Source organism: Panthera leo, chromosome C1 (genome assembly GCF_018350215.1).
Source record: "Panthera leo isolate Ple1 chromosome C1, P.leo_Ple1_pat1.1, whole genome shotgun sequence".
Classification (NCBI taxonomy): Eukaryota; Metazoa; Chordata; class Mammalia; order Carnivora; family Felidae; genus Panthera; species Panthera leo.
In genome coordinates, this window is record NC_056686.1 from 127,106,124 (window position 1) to 127,128,017 (window position 21,894).

The window sequence follows — 21,894 nt, forward strand, 5'->3', positions numbered from 1 at the left end:
GTCTTTTCCAAAGAACACTCATGCAAGGAAAGGGTGGTTAAATGAAAAAGCAAGGAGAGGAGAGGCAGACCTATGGGATGGGATGCCTATCCAGGGAGTTAAAGCAGTAGGATGCTGACTGGATGAATGTTTTGAGGAGTGTTTTTTAAATTCTGTTTGTCTGAGCTGCCTTGGTGCTTCCAGGCCAAGGGGAGTGTGCTGTCAGTGTCCTGGGTCGGTGCGAGAGTGGCAGGGGAAAAATGACCTGTGATGGGAGACCGCCACTCCCCTCTTGGCAGCAAATGTTTTCCTTTGATCTTTTTTACACAGTGGGGGGCCATGTAGGGTTTCATTTGAAAGAATGTGTCTGCTATATTAGTTTCATGTGGCTGCTGTAAAATTGTACCAAACTCGGTGGATTCAAAGAATAGAAATTAATTTTCTTATAGTCTGGAGACCAGAAGCTTGAAATCAGGGTGTCCATGGCACCACACTTTCTCCAGAGGTTTTGGGGGAGAATCCATTTCAAGGGGAGGCAGAATTCTTCCCCTACCCTTTAAGTTCTTCCAGCTGGACTAAGGATTAAATTTGCATGAAACAAGTTAACAGGAGAAAAAAACCAAAGTTTATTATGTGTACATAGAGGTCCAATAATGAAATCAAGACCTAAAGAAATGACCAAAGCAGGTGGCTTTTATATATTTTAGACAAAGAGTCAATACATTTGTGAGAGATTTACCAGATAAGGAAAACATGCTTGGGAGCTTTAATTAGTAAGGAATTAAAAACGATTTTTTTGTCCTTTTTTTTTCTTTTTCTTTTCTCTTTCTTTCTTTCTTTCTTTCTTTCCTTCTTTCTTTTTTTTCTTTCTTTCTTTCTTTCTTTCTTTCTTTCTTTCTTTCTTTCTTTCTTTCTTTCCTTCTTTCTTTTATTTTTAAATTTACATCCGAATTAGCATATAGTGCAACAATGATTTCAGGAGTAGATTCCTTAATGCCCCTTACCCATTTAGCCCCCCCCCCCCACAACCCCTCCCGTAACCCTCTGTTTGTGCTCCATATTTAAGAGTCTCTTCTGTCTTGCTCCCCTCCCTGTTTTTGTATTATTTTTGTTTCCCTTCCCTTATGTTCATCTGTTTTGTCTCTTCAAGTCCTCATATGAGTGAAGTCATATATTTGTCTTTGTCTAGTTTCGCTTAGCATAATACCCTCTAGTTCCATCCACGTAGTTGCAAATGGCAAGACTTCGTTCTTTTTGATTGCTGAGTAATACTCCATTGTATACATATACCACATCTTTTTTTTTTTTAATTTTTTTAATGTTTATTTTTTGAGACAGAGAGAGACAGAGCATGAATGTAGGAGGGTCAGAGAGAGAGGGAGACACAGAATCTGAAGCAGGCTCCAGGTTCTGAGCTGTCAGCACAGAACCCGATGCGGGGCTCGAACTCACGGACTGTGAGATCATGACCTGAGCCAAAGTCGGACGCTTAACTGACTGAGCCACCCAGGCGCCCCTACCACATCTTCTTTATCCATTCATCCATCGATGGACATTTGGGCTCTTTCCATACTTTGGCTATTGCTGATAGTGCTGCTATAAACATTGGAGTGCATGTGTCCCTTCAAAACAGCACCCCTGTATCCCTTGGATAAATACCTAGTAGTGCAATTGCAGGGTTGTAGGGTAGTTCTGATTTTTTGAGGAACCTCCATACTGTTTTCCAGAGTGGCTGCACCAGCTTGCATTCCCACCAGCAGTGCAAAAGAGATCATCTTTCTTCACATCCTTGCCAACATCTGTTGTTGCCTGAGTTGTTAATGTGAGCCATTCTGACAGGTGTAAGGTGGTATCTCATTGTGGTTTTGATTTGTATTTCCCTGATGATGAGTGATGTTGAGCATTTCTTCATGTGTTGGTTGGCCATCTGGATGTCTTCTATGGAGAAGTGTCTATTCATGTCGTTTGCCCATTTCTTCACTGGATTATTTTTTGGGTGTTGAGTTTGATAAATTCTTTATAGATTTTTGATACTAATCCTTTATGTAATATGTCATTTGCAAATATCTTCTCCCATTCCTTTGGTTGCCTTTTAGTTTTGTTGATTGTTTCCTTTGCTGTGCAGAAGATTTTTATTTTGATGAGGTCCTAATAGTTCATTTTTGCTTTTGTTTTCCTTGCCTCTGGAGATGTGTTGAGTAAGAAGTTGCTGTGGCCAAGATCAAAAAGGTTTTTGCCTGCTTTCTCCTTGATGGCTTCCTGTCTTACATTTAAGTCTTTCATCCATTTTGAGTTTATTTTTGTGTACGGTGTAAGAAAGTGGTCCAGGTTCATTCTTCTGCATGTTGCTGTCCAGTTTTCCCAGTGCCCAGTTCCCAGTGCTGAAGAAACTGTCTTTATTCCATTGGATATTCTTTCCTGCTTTGTCAAAGATTAGTTGCCCATATGTTTGTGGGTCCATTTCTGGGTTCTCTATTCTGTTCCATTGATCTGAGTGTCTGTTCTTGTGCCAGTACCATACTGCCTTGATGATTACAGCTTTGTAATACAGCTTGAAGTCTGGGATTGTGATGCCTCCTGCTTTGGTTTTCTTTTTCAAGATTTCTTTGGCTATTCGGGGTCTTTTCTGGTTCCATACAAATTTTATGATTATTTGTTCTAGCTCTGTGAAGAATGCTGGTGTTATTTTTATAGGGATTGCATTGAATATGTAGGTTGCTTTGGGTAGTATTGACATTTTAACAATATTTGTTCTTCCTATCCAGGAGCATGGAATATTTTTCCATTTGTTTTGTGTCTTCTTCAATTTCCTTCATAAGCTTTCTATAGTTTTCAGTGTATAGATTTTTCACCTCTTTGGTTATATTTATTCCTAGGTATTTTATGGTGTTTGGTGCAATTGTAAATGGGATCGATTCCTTGATTTCTCTTCTGTTGCTTCATTGTTGGTGTATAGGAATGCAACCGATTTCTGTGCATTGATTTCATATTCTGCAACTTTGCTGAACTCATGAATCAGTTCTAGCAGTTTTTTGGTGGAATCTTTTGCATTTTCCATATAGAGTATCATGTCATCTGCGAAGAGTGAAAGTTTAACCTCTTCCTGGCTGATTTGGATGCCTTTTATTTCTTTGTGTTGTCTGATTGCAGAGGCTGACTTCCAATACTATGTTGAATAACAGTGGCTAGAGTGGACATCCCTCTCTTGTTCCTGACCTTAGAGGGAAGGCTCTCAGTTTTTCCCCATTCAGGGGAATTGATATTAGCGTTGGGTCTTTTGTATATGGCTTTTATGATCTTGAGGTATGATCATTCTATCACTATTTTCTTGAGGGTTTTTATCAAGAAAGGATGCTGTATTTTGTCAAATGCTTTCTCTGCATCTATTGAGAGGATCATATGGTTCTTGTCCTTTCTCTTACTGATGTGATGAATCACATTGATTGTTCTGCGGATTTTGAACCAGCCCTGCATCCCATGTATAAATCCCACTTGGTTGTGGTGAATAATTTTTTTTAATGTTTTGTTGAATCTGGTTGGCTAATATCTTGTTGAGAATTTTTGCATCCATGTTCATCAGGGAAATTGGTCTGTAGTTCTTTTTAGTGGGGTCTCTGTCAGGCTTTGGAATCAAGGTAATGCTTGCTTCATAGGAAGAGTTTGGAAGTTTTTCTTCCATTTATATTTTTTGGAACACCTTCAAGAGAATAGGTGTTAACTCTTCCTATAATGTTTGGTAGAATTCCCCTGGAAAGCCATCTGGCCCTGGGATCTTGTTTTTTGGGAGATTTTTGATTACTAATTCAATTTCTTTACTGGTTATGGATCTGTTCAAATTTTCTATTTCTTCCTGTTTCAGCTTTGGTAGTTCATATGTTTCTAGGAATTTGTCCATTTCTTCCAGATTGCCCATTTTATTGGTGTATAACTGTTCATAATATTCTCTTATTATTGTCTTCATTTCTGCTGTGTTGGTTGTGATCTCTCCTTTTTCATTCTTGATTTTATTTATTTGGTTCCTTTCCTTTTTCTTTTTGATCAAACTGGCTAGTGGTTTATTAATTTTGTTAATCCTTTTAAAGAACCAGCTTCTGGTTTCATTGATCTGTTCTACTGTTTTTTTGTTTTTTTTTTTGGTTTCGATGGTATTAATTTCTGCTCTAATCTTTGTTATTTCCTGTCTTCTGCTGGTTTTGAGTTTCATTTGCTGTTCTTTTTCCAGCTCTTTAAGGTGTAAGGTTAGGTTGTGTATCTGAGATCTTTCTTCCTTCATTAGGAAGGCCTGGATTGTTATATATTTTCCTCTTATGACCGGCTTTCCTGCATCCCAGAGGTTTAGGGCTGTGGTGTTATCATTTTCATTGGCTTCCATAAACTTTTTAAGTTCCTCTTTAACTTCTTGGTTAACCCATTCATTTTTTAGTAGGTTGTTCTTTAGTCTCCAAGTATTTGTTACCTTTCCAAGTTTTTTCTTGTGGTTGATTTCGAGTTTCATAGCATTGTGGTCTGAAAATACACACAGTTTGATCTCAATCTTTTTATATTTGTTGAGGGCTGATTTGTGTCCCAGTATGTGGTCTATTCTGCAGAACGTTCCATGTGCACTGGAGACGAATGTATATTCCACTGCTTTAGGATGAAATGTTCTGAATATATTTGTTAAGTCCATCTGGTCCAGTGTGTCATTCAAAGCCATTGTTTCCTTGTTGATTTTTTGATTAGATGATCTGTCCACTGTTGTAAGTGGGGTGTTTAAGTTCCCTACTACTATGGTATTACTGTCAATGAGTTTCTTTATGTTTGTGATTAATTGATTTATGTATTTGGTGCATAAATATTTACAATTATTAGGTCTTCTTGGTGGATAGACCCTTCAATTATGGTATAATGCCCTTCTTCATCTCTTGTTGTAGTCTTTATTTTAAAGTCTAGCTTGTCTGATATAAGAATGGCTACTCTGGTTTTCTTTTGTTGACTGTTAGCATGATAGATGGTTCTCCATCCCCTTACTTTCAATCTGAAGGTGTCTTTAGGTCTAAAGTGGTCTCTTATAAACAGCATATAGATAGATCTGGTTTTCTTATCCATTCTGTTACCCTGTGTCTTTTGATTGGAGCATTTAGTCCATTGATGTTTAGAGTGAGTACTGAAAGATAGGAATTTATTGACATTATGTTGCTTGTAGAGTTGGAGTTTCTGGTGGTGTTCTCTGGTCCTCTCTAGTCTTTATTGCTTTTGGTCTTTATTTATTGTTTTTTTTTTTTTTTCATCTTTTCTTCCCTCAGAGAGTCCCCCTTAAAATTTCTTGCAGGGCTGGTTTAGTGGTCACATCCTCCTTTAATTTTTGTTTGGGAAAGTTTTTATCTCTCCTTCTATTTAGAATGATAGCCTTGCTGGATAAAGAATTCTTGGCTGTATATTTTTCTGATTCAGCACATTGAATATATCCTGCCACTCCTTTCTGGCCTGCCAAGTTTCTGTGGCTAGGTCTGCTGCAAACCTGATCTGTCTTCCCTTGTAGGTTAAGGATTTTTTTTTTCCCTTGCTGCTTTCATGATTCTTTCCTTGCCTGAATATTTTGTGAATTTGACTATGATATGCCTTGTTTATGGTTGGTTTTTGTTGAATCTAATGAGAGTCCTCTGTGCTTCTTGGATTTTGATGTCTGTGTCTTTCCCCAGGTTAGGAAAGTTTTCTGCTATGATTTCTTCACATAACCCTTCTACCCCTATTTCTCTCTCTTCCTCTTCTGGGACCCCTATGATTCTGATGTTGTTCCTTTTTAATGAGTCACTGATTTCTCTAATTCTTAAATCATGCTCTTTTGTCTTAATCTCCCTCTTTTTTTCTGCATCATTATCCTCCATAAGTTTGTCCTCTATATCACTAATTCTCTGTTCTACCTCATCCATCCTTGCCGCTGTGGCATCCATATGAGATTGCAGCTCAGTTACAGCATTTTTTATTTCATCCTGACTAGCTTTTACTTATTTTATCTCCACAGAAAGGGATTCTAATCTATTTTCAACTCCAGCTAGTATTCTTATTATCATGATTCTAAATTCTGGTTCAGACATTTCTTGTATCTGTGTTGGTTAAGTCCCTGGCTGTCATTTCTTTCTGCTCTTTCTTTTGGGGTGAATTCCTTCATTTTGTCATTTTTAAGGGAGAAAAGGAATTAATGAAGTAAAAAAAATTAAAATTAAAAAAAAGTATTAAAATAAAAAAATTAAAAGCAAACACACACCCCCAAAAATCGAATAAATGACGCTAGATCCTAGGTGTGTTTTGGTCTGGGTGTTGAAAGGGGCTTGATAGGTTAGAGAAAAATGGGGAAAGAAAGAAGAAAAAAAAAGGAAATCATTTGAAAATTTGAAAAAATGAATACAGTGAAATGGAATAAAATGAAACGATGGAAGTAAGATAGAATTTGAAAAAAATTACACAAAAGTGAAAAATATAGTAGAAAAAAAATTAAATATTTTTAATAAAAATTGAAAATAAAAAAGTTTTTCTCTTTCTGTATTCAAGAAAAAGAAAAGAAATGTAAAAGAGAAAAAAGAAAAAAAAAGAAAGAAAATTGAATAGATGGATTGGTGAACAGACTTAAATACAACTGAAATTACTTCATTTTCCCCTAGAAGTCAAACTGTGAAGCACTTTATAGTCCATAAACTAAGCAGGTGGACAGACTTGTGTTCCTGAAGACCGAGGTTGGCCCAGTTGGGCGGGGCTTAGTGTAACGGCTCCGTTCTCCACTAGATGGTGCTGCTTAGCTTTCTGGGGTGGATTGATGTGGGGCTTGTAGGTGCATATACGCATGCACAGGAGCGGTGAAAATGGTGTCACCCAGATACCCAGTCTCTACTATCGGAATTCTGTTCTCCTGGATCAGCAATTGCGCATCTGTCCTTCGTTTTCAGCTTCCGTCCCCACTTTTACACTGTCTGTGACCAAGTCCCAGGACGAACCTCCCTCCTGAGTTTTATCTCAGATGTGGGTGTTTTTCCGAGTCCCTTATTTCTGAGGGACTGTGGCTTTGACCCATTCTGCCCCTCTGTGGGAGGGTCTCATCGAGCAATGGCCAGGTGCCTGCTGCACCAGGAATATTCACAGGACCGTGCTGCTGCTGATGCCCAGAGACTGTGGCCAGGTGCCAGCCTGCCCCAGAAAAAGTTCACGTAATCGTGTAGCACCAGCGCTTCAGGGATTATGGCAAATCACAACACACATCTGGCACCACACTTCACCCCCAGCGACCTTGTTCCAGCACCAGTGAATGTGGTTGTTCTCCCAGGTCCACTGGGGCCTTTGCCTTTGGGGGGAGTCACACAGCTTCTACCAGGTGTCCTCCCAGCAGGGGATCCAACTCTCCACATGTGGCCCAAAAACCTCTGGACTTCACTCTGCTCCTGGGGATTCGCCCTTCTCACCAGAGCACTGCCAAGTATCAGGCTGCAGAGTTTCAGACTCTGCATCCTCCCCCCCCCACCCCGGTTTATAGAGTCTTAATGGAATTTAAACCCTCTCCTTTTTAGTTCAGTCCCTGTGGCTGTTTCCACTTTCCCACTTTCTCTCCAGCTGCTTTTGGCGGGTGCTTTTCCTGTCTCCCCCCCCCGCCTCCCCCGCCGCCGTCTCTGTCCTCTCTCTACACGCAAAAGCACCTCCCTGCTCTCTGCGGCTTCTCTCTCCCCAAGTTCCCTTCTCCATGCTGCGTATCTGCTAAATTCTGTGGTTCAGGTTGTCCAGATTGTTGTGTTAATCCTTAGATCAGTTTTCTAGGTGTGCAGGATGGTTTAGTGTTGGTCTGGCTGTATTTCATGGACCCAAGACACACAAAAAATTTCCATGCTGTTCTGCCATCATGGCTCCTCCCTTTTCCTCCAAAAAAAATTTTTTTTAACGTTTATTCATTTTTGAGAGACAGAGAGAGACAGAGGGCAAGTTGGGGAGGGGCAGAGAGAGAGGGAGACACAGAATCCAAAGCAGGCTCCAGGCTCTGAGCTGTCAGCGTGGAGTCTGATGTGGGGCTCAAACTCCTGACCCGCAAGATCATGACCTGAGCCGAAGTCAGGTGCTTGAGTTTTTTTTTTTTTTTTAAATGTTTATTTATTTTGAGAGAGACTGAGGGAGAGAGAGAGAGAGAGAGAGAGAGAGAGAGAGAGAGAGAATCTCAAGCAGGCCTCATGCTGTCTGTGTGGAGCCTGATGTGGGGCTCGTTCCTATGAACTGTGAGATCATCACCTGAGCAGAAATCAAGAATCGGACCCTTAACTGACTGAGCCACCCAGGTGCCCCTTTAATTAGTAAGGAATTCTATGTGGAATTTAGACTGAGGTAGAAGATCAGTAAAAAGTGACAACGTTTGTTTTTATAGCTTTCATGGCTTTAAAGTTCTCTCTGGTGATAAGATGTCTTTTTACTTTGGTATAGGGAGGATATTTTTCATATGGGAGATTTGTTTCCTGCTTTCAGGGGGACAGAGGAAGGGCTGGGTGTCCTTGCACTGGCTGTTTCTCAAGGAGCTTTTTAAAAACAATAATCAGTATCCTTGAGTGGCACATTTTGGGGAAGCCTTCCCTTAGCCCCTACGTGTTCCTGGTCTTCCTGGATTTCTGGTTGCCTTTGGCATTCCTTGGCTTGTGGCAGCACCTTTCTCTGCTTCATCTTCTCACCACATTATCTGTGAATGTGTTTCCAGTCTCTTTCTGCCTCTCTTTATAAGGACACTTGAGATGACATTTAGGGCTTATAGGGATAATCCAGGATAGTCTCTTGATTTCAAAATCTTTACATTAATAAAAGATCAGTTTAACATAATTAACTTAATAATAGCTGAAAGGACTCTTTAGTAAAGTTTCTTTCCAAATAAGGTCACATTCATGTGTTCTGTGGATTAGGATGTGGACTGGACATACCTCTTTGGAGGCCACTATGCAGCCCCTACATGCTGCTAAAGAAGTTTAAAAACTTCTGATCTTAAATGATGAATGTGAAAAATGTTAAAAAAAAAAAAAAGGAAAGGTCCTCAATCTTTGGGGTTCTCTGCTAGAGGTAGAGAAAGACACTTATGCCACAATTTGATGTTTAAATATTAGGTAGATACAACAGAACTGGAAGGTGATTTGAGCGGCACAGAAGGGTAGCATGCACATGTGCTGGTTGCCTGCCTGAGACCCTTGGCATTGTTAGGGCTCCATCAGTGGAGACTCAACTTGCTCACTTTCACTCACAGCCCCTTTCCTTGTGTCTCAATACTGCATGTTGATGATTTTGAAGGAGGATCAGGTGGGGCTCAACCTGGATGTGGCATGGTTCTCTAACAAAACCCAGGCTTTATGGAAAGGGTAAAGGGAGTAGTTAATTATGAACTTACCCCTAGGTACACATACCTAGTGTGTAAACTCAAGCATGGCATTTATAACAAAGGTGTATGTGATATAGTTAGTGGGATCTGATCTTATTCCTCATTCAGGCTGCCCACCACAGTGGGCCACTTTGGAAAATGATATACAGCACATACCTCAAAACTCCCCTGGCTAAGGGGTGAGAAAGCTGGAGTGTGTACACTGCATGACTACTAGACATTGGGGTGGGTTGTTGGGTGGGTGTGGGTGGGGGCTGCAGGAAGGCTTTCATTCCTAGGCTCCTCTAGTCTGGAAAGATGGCTGGAAATCAAGCTGGCTTGTACAGACATGATGAGAGGAGTGGAGGGTTGAGCACCAACAACATTGGTCAGAAGGTACTGGACCCACCAGGAAAGGGTAGTGAAGCTGATTGAGAAACCGAGAGAAGAGCTTTGGGGTCTCAGAAGGAAAGTACTTTGGGAGACTTGGAGGTTTCCTGACTTGGGTGGAGCATTTTAGATAAGGGGCCCTCCAACTTCCCTCACAAAGACCATCCTGGCTTGGCTGCTACGGCTCCTGTTGTTTTCTTTTCAGAAGCTCGTGAGTCACATGCTTGGGCTTCTCCACTGTCAGCTACATGAGTGTATATCTATTTGTACTGCTACTAGGCAATTGGCTTTGGAGAGAGGGGTGGTACGAGTTGGGGTGTAGAGGCAGGAGGAGTTAATAATTTGGACTGGAAAATAGGAGAAGCATGGAATAAGAGCCATCTGTGATTCCTTACTTTCCTTATTGCCTCACATTCAACACCCCAGCAATATTTATATCCCAAATCTGGTGACCTCTTGGCACCTCCTTTCCTCCCCACTAGGCCTGGTGGCCGTCATCTCTCACGTGGACCATTGTAATTGCCTTGTAACCACTCTTCTGCCTCTATCCTTGCCCTCTATTCTCCATGCAGCAGGCTGAGTGTGTATCTTGGGCATGTTACTGTCCTGCCTAGAACCTTAGAAAGCCTTCCTTTTCCACAGAGTAGGCAAGCCAGAGACCGGTCCATGACCAACGAGCCCCATGTAGCTGGGCATCTGGCTGGCAGCTACCTAGCTGATTTGTTTTCCTAGCTGTCTTTTTCTCCTTTATTCTGCTTGATGATTTGGGAACATGCCAGTCTTTTTTCTCCACTGTCCTTGTGTTGCTGTTTCTTCTGCTTGGAAAGTTTTTCCACCAGAATTATATGGCTCCCTCATTCCCTCTTTCTGTCTTCTTAGGACTTCACTCCAGTGTTCCCTCCTTCCTAACCTCCCCATCTGCTCATTACTCTGTCCCTTTGCTTTTTTTTTTTTTTTGGTTTTTTTACTTCAAAGCCCTGTGGAAATAATCTAAGACCACCCAAATGAGACCAAGAAAAGGCTACTTATTGAGAGCTTTCTATAGTAAGAAAGTCAGCCACCATCCTTTGCATTTGGCAGAGACTCAAAGGCAGGCAGAGGAGTGGGAAAGCATCATAGTGGAAAAAGGGTCTCACTGGAAGCTTATTGTCCTAGGGCTTATTGTAGATGGGCTAACTAGAAGTAGGGCCTTCTATGTGATTTGTCAGGGGTATATTTTTGGTTTTCCCTGGCTGGTCCTAATTTGGGACCAAGGGTAAAAGTTAGGGAAGCTGCCAGTTATTAATCAAGTCTTGGCCGATTGTCACAAGGGTTATTGTTTGGATTCCTGGACTATTGCTAGAGATTGTGGTCTGGCTTTGTACAAATCTGACTTACAGAAGGCTGGCTTCCTGGGTTGGTTTCCTGGGCAGGTGGCTGCAGGTTGCAGGTCAGAATTCTATTTTTATATATAACCTGGCCATCAGCCTTTTGTATATTTAGTCCCTCAGCACTTTTGCCGAATGGGATACATATTTATTTTTCTAGTTATTGCCTGTCCCACAAGAGAAGGGAAGCTTGGTAAGGACAGGGATGTATTCCTGTTACTGTTACATCTCTAGCTCCTCAAACTGTACCAAGCACATGGTGGGTGCTCAGTAAATACGTATTGAATGAAGGAGTGATGATACCTGATCGTTCCTCTATTTCAGTTTCTAGAAACAAAACCATTTGGGTGAAGCTTTTGCTTTGTATCTTTTTCTCTCTTAATGGGCTGATTGCCTCTCTGGCATTTTGGTCCAGGCCAACCACCATCTGGAGGTACTTGGGGAAAAGGCCCATGTGAACAACCCTGAGTTCTGGATTTAGGGGAACAAATTCAGGTATCTGTAGGAGGTAGGCAGGTTAAAGGAGGAACTAGCCTGGTGGGGCAGGAATGACAGAGAACAAGAAGCATGTGTCTTGTGGAAATATGGCTGCTTCACCTCAGCACTTACCAGTTTTAACAGGTCCAGAATACAGGCCTCCTGTTTATGGTGTTTTATGTGAATACTTCTATTATTTACATGTTAGCCACCACTACAAGACTATGTATTGAGACAGAGGGAAGAAGGTGGGAAAAACAAAGTGTTTTGGGGGACTGCATTCAGTCCTTGGGTGGCCAGGCTTGGCTCTGGTCTAGGTTGCCTACTCAGGTCCTCTCTGGAGGTCTCTTTAGGTCTCCCTCTCCTGCTTGGCCTGATCTTCCTCAAGATCGAGACTGGATGCTCGTGGAAAGACAGGGGGTATGAACCTCCAAGCTTCAGCCATTGGACCCTGAGAACTGGGTTTCTGCGTATGGTGTTGCCTTCCAAATGCTTTTCTTCATCAAGAGTCCTCGGTGGATTTGAGAAGGGTGATTGCATGAGGCCATTTTGGCACCAAGCTGATTGTGTAGTGTAGCTGCAGGAGCCATCTCCCTGATTAGAACTGAGATTCTCAAGCCAGATGAATTAATAATGAGGTGACAGGGAAAAGGAGAGGCTCTTACACTGCTCTTGTTTATGTTAAGAGAAGTTTTAGGTGCTTTGAGTATGGAAAAACAAGAAGAATATTTCTCTAAACATTAAATAAAACGGATTAGAACCTGGATTAATTAAGCTCCTTCTCCCAGAGTATGACTGACCCTTCAGGAAAATCCTTTTCCTAAGCACCATTCATTACACTTTGCACAGGATTAAAAGATAAGGATTCTGGGTAATTCAGATTATAAAGTGGAAGAAGAAAGGGACCACGGAAGAGTTAGTTACTGGATGTTATCTTCACAGTTATCACTTAAGAGCCCAACAAAAATTATGTTTAAATTGAATTTTTTTTTCCTGGTTCCACTTCCAAGAAAACACCAAACTGCAAGCCACCTAGGTTGATATTATTTAAGAGCTATTATCCTTGATTAAGTCTAAGCACAACAAAAAAGCTATCCGGTTTCTTCAGAAATGGGAGATAAAGTGTATTTTGTTAAGGTTAGAATTTTGCCAAATTTTGTGGTGGTAGCAAACCCCATATTTATTTGAAATTGCTTAAAATTGTATCCCCCCTGCCCCAGCCCTGATTGAGCTAATTAGAACCCACAGGGAATTATGTGGGTAATGGTGGTGTGGGGGAAAAATAAATATGCAATGTAATTAGCGCCTGCTCTTTTTCTTCGAGATGCAATCTGGGAGCTCATGGGCTTGTGAAAACCTTAGAACAATAGGAACCATTGATACTCAGGCTGCTAGGGGAGTCCATAATTATGATATAATATCTTGCCAGCTTCTTGCATGCGTGAAGGTAGAATGGAATATGAGTAAATAAAAACCGGCAATTTTCTCCATCCATAATTCTTTATATTAATGGCATATTTTCTCTATTCTCTTCCTCTTTTTTTCCAAAGAAGATAGAAACTTTGCTTACTTGAACATTTTATGTACTATGAAGGACTTCATCTCCATGGGAATAAATAGGGTTTGCAGTCAGTTAAATGGAAGATTTTCTCAATGTTGTTAGAAGTTGAAGAAAGCTATTCCACAATGCCTTCTGCCTATCACAGGCAGATTTTCTTGACTTTGCTTGCTACTGTTGTGTAAGCTCATGCTAGGTGGTAACTTGAATTTTGTCGTTTATCCCTTAATTTGTTTGAACTACACTCAAACTGGGCTGACTTCATGGGCATATGACCTATGAAGTCTCTTACGGTTGCATTTAAAGCTAACATTATACAGTATAAAGATGAATAACATTCTGGGGCACCTGGGTGGCTCAGTTGGTTAAGCATCTCACTTTGGCTCAGGTCATGATCTCACGGTTCCTAGGTTCAAGCCCCATGTCTGGCTCTGTGCTGACAGCTCAGAGCCTGGAGCCTGCTTTGGATTCTGTGTCTCCTTCTTTCTCTGTCCCTCTCCTACTCATGCTCTCTCTCCAAAATAAATAAGCATTAAAAAAATTAAAATTATATAAAAAAAGATGAACAATATTCTTGCTAATAACTTAAATGTTTAATTTTTCTTTCTTTCTTTCTTTTATTTTTTTAATGTTTTATTTTATTTTTGAGACAGAGAGAGACAGAGCATGAGCGGGGGAGGGTTAGAGAGAGAGGGAGACACAGAATCCGAAGCAGGCTCCAGGCTCTGAGCTGTCAGCACAGAGCCCGACGCGGGGCTCGAACTCACAGACGGTGAGATCGTGACCTGAGCCGAAGTCGGAAGCTCAACCGACTGAGCCACACAGGCGCCCCTAATTTTTCTTTATTTGGAGTAACATGAAATGGCAAATAAAAGACACCATGACAAGTGAAGGGAGAGACCACAATGGAAAAAGCACCTTTAACATCACTTCTTTCCCTTAGCTTTTTAAACAAAGGGCCCTGAATTTGCATTTTGCTCCGGGCAAAATTATGTAGCTGGCTCTCTATCCAGGCACAGATAAATTGAATTCCAAGATTTAACTCACTCAGTCAACAATTCTTTACTGAGCATTTAACTCAGCACGCTGCAATTCCAGGTGTAGGGGATACAAAGATAATGAAGGGGGTTGTGTCTGCTTCCTGGGCTTTACCACCTCATTTCAGAAGACATACATGCAGTCAAGTCTTGTCGATCCATATGGAATTATGAGACCCAAATCTGGGAGTGGATGTGAATTCCCACTTGTGCCTGGTGATGGGAGGGTCATGAAAGAATTTGTAGAGGTGCTATTTCAGATTGTATCTGAGTGTTCAAACTTGTAAGACACTTAAGAAACACTCTTTCTGAAGACAAAACCAAATAATTAGAATGATCACTGCAGAAACTGGAGTCTTTCTCATCTTTTACTCCAACCTCATAGATTATGAGGAAGATCCTTTATTCAACTCTGAGGTCGTGACTGTATTCTGCTTATAAGTGTCAAAAGTAGGACTGAAATTTAGGTCATCTGACTTAAATTTTATTTTAATTGAGGTATAGTTGGCATATAGTGTTACATTAGTTTTAGGTGTATGGCATAGTGATTCCACAAGTCTATACATTATGTTGTGCTCACCACAATTGTAGCTACCATCTGTCACCACATGGTGGTATTATAATTACCATTGACTACATTCCCTAAGAAGTACTTTTTATACTCATTGATGTCAAATTCTTTTCCATTGCATTCCAATGATCTATTCCACCTCAATCTTTAACTTGACAACTGTTCTTTCCTGTTACTGATATTAAGAAATTAGGAAGTGATGTAATATTTTGCAGATTTTATTTTTTTCTTTTTTGCTTTATACCACAACTGAAGCACGGGGTCTTTTAAAGAGAAAATTTTTGCGTTGCACTTAAATTAGAGTTTGTTCTATAAAAATCAGCTTCTCCCTACCCACCATCACCCTGAGTAAGGAATAGCTGTGTTTTGGAGCCAGATTCTGGTATGGAAGAAATCAGTCTTGCAGTCAGGTCTGGGTAGCATCTGAGTCTCTGTTTGAAGAGCCATATGCTTGTGGAACTCTGATTAGCTTCCTTGATCCTTAGTTTCCTCATCTGTACAATGGGGATAGTACCAATTGCTTCACAGTGATATTGGAGGGCTTAATGGAATGGGTTTGTAGAGGACCCAAGAGAAACTGGTTGCTTACTGAATGTTATTTGCTTCTCTGAAAGACACTTTTTTCCATCTTCTTCCCACTTCTTTTAAGGCATTTGCCTCATAAAATTGCTCATTATATACATGGCTATTTTAGCAGTGTTGGTTCCTTGTGAAATTTCTGTTGCTTTTAACCTATTAACATAAATATATAAGGAGAAAAACATGACTCTTCAATTTCAACATTTTCTTTCTGTGTTCACTTTCTATCTCAGTGATGAGATCCTAGAATACTAAGAATTTTGGCAGAGGTATCAGAGTCAATGCAAATAATTTTTAAATGATAAGGCACTTTGGAGATCATCATAATAGCTGACATTTCAAGAATGCTTTGTCCTGGGCAAGGTACCACTCTGAGCACTTTACACGCATTAATTTGGTTATATCTTATAAAAAGTCTCTGAGTGAAGTCTGTTGTTCTTTCCATTTCACAGATAAGGAACAGAAGCAAGAAGTGAAGTAACTTATCCAGGGTCACCTTGGCTGGTCCAGGACCCATACCCTAAGCATTATCCTAAACTGCCTTAATTATGATATATTCCAGACTCCCAGTTGTACAGATGTTTCAGATCTGCAAAGAATAATTGACTTACCCATGGTCATCTAGCAGCTTAAAGGCAGGGATAGGACTGGAACCCCAGGATCCTGAACACTGGGATCCTGACTCCCCAGTGCAAGGGATCCTACTCCCCCCAGAACACTGGGATCCTACTCCCCCCAGAATTACTGGCAGGATAGGCTTAGAAGAGGCTCAAACTGGGAATCAGCTGAGCTAGATTTCTATTCCTGTGCCTTTCATTAAAGATGTATGATTTTTTATAATTCGTTCCTTTAACAGTAATTGCTATGTTTTGTCTTTCAGGAACCTGGGCAGCAAGAGATAAGCCAATATATCTGCCTGTAGAGCCTAGAGTTAAAAATAATTATAGAGAACATGGTGATGCTTCAGAAACTGTCAGGTGATACAATATTTTCAAATCATACTTTTTAATGTTATTCACTTGTTGTTTGGAGGAAATAACTATCTACTGGTGGAACAGAGAAAAGAGGGGGAAAGAAAAGCCAAACATTGTTCACTTGTTTCTTTCATGGAAAGTACTTGACCATTATCATATAAAGGTAGACACAGATAAAATTTGGATTGTAGGTTAACCAAAATTATTTATTGACTATGCTTATTCTTTTCCAAAAAACAATTTGGTGTGTGCAATGCAATTAGTAAACCAGTTTAGCAATTATAATGTGGCCTTAAGGATGAAGAGGAAGCAAAGATACCAGAAGTACGGGTCTATGCTGTTGCTGTGGCTCAACAGAACCTTGTGTCTGAGCTTCCTGGCCATCATTCTTACTCATCAGAAAGGAATACTGCTGTGACGCTTACAGGAGGCAAAGTTTATTTGAATGAAATTCAAAAAGCAGTTTTTGCCAAAGAGTATGATATGGGCAATATTAACTAGTGACAGGACAGCTCCTACATTAATAGTCAAAGTCCTCCAGAGAAACAGAACCAACAGGAGACCTCCCTCTCCCTTTCTGTCTCCCTCCCTCTCCCTTCCTCCCTTGGTCCTCCCTCCCCTCCTGTCCCATCTCTACCTCTGTCAAATTTATTTTAAGGAATTGGCTCATGTGATTATGGAGGCTGACAAGTCCCAGATCTGCAATCAGCATGCTGGAGACCCAGAAGAGCTGGTGGTGTAGTTGGGGTTTGAGTTTGAGGCCTGAGAGCCAGGAGAGCTGATGGTGTGAGTTCCAGCCCAAGTTTGAAGGCAGGAGATTTATGTCCCAGCTCTGGTGATGGTCAGAGAGGGAGAGAGAGGATTCTCCTTTACTCAGCCCTTTCTGTTCTATTCATGCTCCCAGTGGGATTGGATGAGGCTCATCCACACTGGAGAGGGTGTTCTGTTTTACTTAATCTAATGATTCGAATGCTAATCTTATCTAGGAACACCCTCACAGACACACCCAGAATAATGTTCAACCAAATACCTGGGCACCTTATAGCCTAGTCAAGGTGACATAAAGTTAACCACCACAATCTCCCTCTTTTTCAAACATAATCTTCTGTTGTTCTCTAATTCAGACACAGATTTGAATCAGGAATTCACACTAGTAAAAATCTATATTACATCAGGAGTTCAAGTTTGTAATTTACTTATGAACAGTCAGTGAGGGACAATGAGACTGTTTTGGTTAACACAAAATATGCAGTAAGGGGTTATTGATAGCAGTTCCAATCTTACATTAGCCTCACTTCCCCAAATCCCAATCATGCCCACTATGATTTGGTTGCACAATACTGGGATGAATTTGCAGATAATTAGCTATAAAATGTAACTGTTTTTGGTAGCTTGCCTTTGTGTAACAATACATTCTCATTAAACTCATTTGGAAGCTGGAAAGAAGAAGAGTAGGAAGTATTTGTTTCAACATTAAATCAATGATGATACAAGTTCTCGTTTGACTTATAACAGCCAGGGAAAAGCAGGACTTAGAACAAGCTGTAGAGAGACTCCATTATTTCTGGTTATGGCGTGGCTCTTGTGGTTGGGTCTAGATCCGAGGAGATGAACCTGGCTGGCCTGGTGTTTCGGTGGAGTACGTACAGACTACAGACACCCTAGATTTCCTCTTGTGCCATTTTTTATTCCACAGGTCTTCATTTTTAAAAAGTGTAGTATAAAACTATGTACTTTCTGATTAATAACATATGTACTACTATTAATAGTTAATTATTTAAGTACTACTACTTACATGTTCTGGGTACCTTTTTGAGAGGTGATGCCTCTCTACACACACACACACACACACACACACACACACACACACACACACATTTTCTAGGACTGCTATCACAAAGGACCACAAATTTGGGTGGTTTAACAACAGAAACTTATTTTCTCCACAGTTTAAAGGCCAGAAGTCTGAACCAAGGTGATGACAGGGTTGATTCCTTCTAAGGGCTGTGGGAGAATCTGTTCCAGGCTTCCCGCCTTGGCATGTAGATGGCTGTCTTCTCCCTGTGTCTTCACATGTCTGTACATGTCTGTGTCCAAATTTCTTCTTATAAGTCATACAGGACAAGAGCCCATCCTAATGACTCCATTTTAATTTGATCACCTCTGTAAAAACCCATTCTCCCAATAAGTTCACATTCTGGGGTCCTGGGGGTTAGGACTTCAGTGTGTGAATTTTGCAGCAGCACAGTTCAACCTGTAACTACATGTATAGCTATGCATATAGTTATACAAGTATAGGTATGTCTATGTATACATATTGTATAGACAATACATATATATGTGTTTATGTGCATGTGTGTGTATACACACATGTACATAAATTCATTTAATCCTCAAAACAAGCGTATGAGGTAGATACTGTGATTATTACTCTTTTAAATCTGAGAGACTTGAGGCACAAAGCCTAGTACCCCACATCTACCAACTTCAGGGGAAGAGATTTGAACCCAGGGCTCTGAATCCTAAGATTATGCCCACATTGCTACGTATACAATAGTGAGTTTTCTTGGGATCACAAGGTAACATATTGATAGACTTTAAATGGTTAAAATTAGGGACTTATTCTCTTGAGTTTTTATTTTTATTTTTTTTAAGTTTATTTATTTATTTTGAGAGAGAGAGAGAGAAAGAGAGGCAGAGAGAAAATCCCAAACAGACCCTACACTGTTACCACAGAGCCTGACGTGGGACTCATTCCCATGAACTGAGAATTCATGACCTGAGCCAATATCAAGAGTTGGATGCTTGGGGCACCTGGGTGGCTCAGTCGGTTGATCGTCTGACTTCAGCTCAGGTCATGATCTCACAGCTTGTGGGTTCAAGCCCCTCGTTGGGCTCTGTGCTGACAGCTTGGAGCCTGGAGCCTGCTTCGGATTCTGTGTCTCCCTCTCTCTACCCCTAACCCACTCTCGTTCTGTCCCCATCTCTCTCAAAAATAAACATAAAAAAAAAATAAAAACAACAACAAAAAAGAGTTGCATGCTTAACCAATAGAGACACCCAGGTGCCCCTTATTCTCTTGAGTTTTTTTAAAAACTACAGGGTGCCTGGGTGGCTTAGTTAAGTGTCCAACTTCGGCTCAAGTCATGATCTCGCAGTTCATGGGTTTAAGCTGCACATCAGGCTCTGTGCTGACAGCTCAGAGCCTGGAACCCGCTTTGGATTCTCTGTGTTCCTCTCTATCTGCCCCTCCCCCACTCACACTGTGTCTCTGTCTCTCAAAAATAATAAATAAATGTTAAAAATATTTAAAAACTACTGAGTGGTGAAAAATTGTAAAATCATCACTGAAAGAAAATTCCACACCACGCCAGAAGCAGAATTTGGTTTGGAAAACCTTGAGTGAGATACTTGTTTGAAGTTGGTGAAGGTTTGCAGCCAGCAGTAGCCTGTGAGACATCTGGGCTGGGGCTCTGTTGCTCTGTCTCACTCGCCTGGCCTCCACTTCAGCTGGCTCTCTTGTACATGCGCAACACCAGGTATACCTGAAAGTAAAAGCCAGTAAGTAGGAATGGCTGACCCAAAGTGTGAAGATCGCTTTGGGGACATGGTGGGTGGGGTCACGGGGTGAGGAAATGTGGACCTCACCTACCCGTGGTGTGGGATTGTGGACAGAGGTCTGATCAAAGGTCTTCTCTTCCTATCCTTCCATCAGTGTGCAAGTCCTCCCTCAAAAGACCATCCGGATGGTGTGGCCAGAGGAGCAAGCCACTGGGGGTGTGACACTTTGGGCCATAATCAACTTCCCAGTTGTCCTTTTGACCCAGGACAAACTATGCAGCCTCGTGGTTTTTCAGTTTCCTCATGTTGAAAGCGATACTTGTTGACTAAACCATCTTTGTATTGACAGGTCTTTGTTAAGGACCTTCCGTGTGGGAGGGGTTGTGGGCACAGAAGTCTAGAGTACAGGGGGTCTGGTGGTGAAGAGCCTGGTGTCTGGAGCCAGCTCTCATGAGTTCAGAATTCAAGTCTCAGCACAGCAGCTGACAGGCTGCCACCTCTGCAAGTTACTGAATTGCTCTGTGCCTCAGTTTCCTCATCTTTGAAACAGGAATCATATTAAAAGCCTCATTGGGTTGTTATGAGAACTTAACAAGTCAATGTTTGTAAAGATTTAGAGCTGAGATTGGTACATACATGCTATGTGCTTATTAAATAATCAACCATCTCTGGCTTTAAAGAATTTACCTTGCTGTTAGGTTGGAAAAATGGATACTGATGCAATGAGATATAATTGCTAAACCAACACTGAAATGTTATGGGAAGGGGTGTGAGTTGGCAGTCTGGAAGAGTCAGGGGACTAAGAGTTTCAGAGGACAAAGAGGAGAAAATTGTTGGGTGCTCACTGTATGCCAGGCACTGAACTAAGGACTTTGCATGCATTTCCTCTTAATCTTCAAAAAAAATTCTGCACAGTAAATCTTTTCCTCCCCATTGCACAGCTGAGAAAACTGAGGCTTTAGAGAGGTCACGTCTGGTACTAGAACTTGCAAGTGATGAAGCCAGGATTTATTCAGGGCTGTGAGTCCAGGAGAAGGCCCGTGGGCCACATGGAGGTGCCCATGTGGTCAGGATAGTGACAGGACTGCTGTTTCGGGCCACGCTCTGGTGTTTTAAAGGATCTTGAACCAGAGGCTCACACCACCCCTCCTGGGATTGGCGGGGCCTTGACAGGTGCCTTGCTGCACTGCTTATTTGGATTTTGTTCATCACTTCAGCACTAATCCAGTGTCAATATTTTACAGAGTGATTTGATTGTACTTTGCTCCCAAGGCTTTAAAAGAGCATATTTTTAAAAAATTAATAAATAAATGTTTGACTCTGTGTTAACCACACTTGATGCTGATAGTGTTTTACTTGAGGAGCGAGAATGATGCTCTGTGTTCATGGATTTCTGAAATCAATTATGCTTTTGTTAATTGAATTTTGTTCCCCCTCTTGTGGTCTTCCCTTAACACAGAAAATAAAATCTGGGGTTAAGCCTTTCCATCTGATGGATGGCACTCAGGGCAATACAAGCATCTTTCACGAGTCTATTTTGTTTTTCCAGAAGTCTCCGAGTGGCCATTACATAAGTCTAAGGGACCCAGGGTCAGCTTCTATTTATGTGACAGATTCCTCATGTTTGTTTATTTCACCTGAAAATCTAACCCTGTGGAAATGTTTCAGGATGTTGACCTTTAAACACTATGAATAAACTCATGCTTCTTTTCCGTGCTTAACAACAAAAACAACTACCACAATTACAACAATAGGTGCTATTCACTTAGTGTTTGATATATTACAGGCACCCAGTTAAAGGCCTTTCATGCATAATATCATTTAATTCTCCCACTAACCCTGTGAGCTAGATGGTTTCTAATCTCTATTTACAGATGAGGACACTGAGTCTTAAGGAAGGTAAAGATGTACAGACTCACATGGCTAGATACTGGTGGGGAGGGTATTCCAACCCGGTCCTTCCTTCTCTGAAGTCAAATCACTCCATGTGCTTTAAATGCAGATCTAGCAGTGAGTGGTCCTACCTTCTCAGATAATTCACAAAGCACAATGCTG

General features: G+C 41.0%; 1 long non-coding RNA gene across 5 annotated transcripts in view; it reads left to right on the top strand.

Annotated features, from left to right (window-relative positions):
• The window catches only part of LOC122225910, a 326,370-nt gene that overhangs the window by 94,760 nt on the left and 209,716 nt on the right, over positions 1-21,894 (top strand). For all 5 annotated transcript variants that reach the window (XR_006205429.1, XR_006205427.1, XR_006205428.1 and 2 more), the window contains exon 3: positions 16,185-16,281. This is a non-coding gene — a long non-coding RNA (uncharacterized LOC122225910). The remainder of the gene's footprint in view (positions 1-16,184; positions 16,282-21,894) is intronic.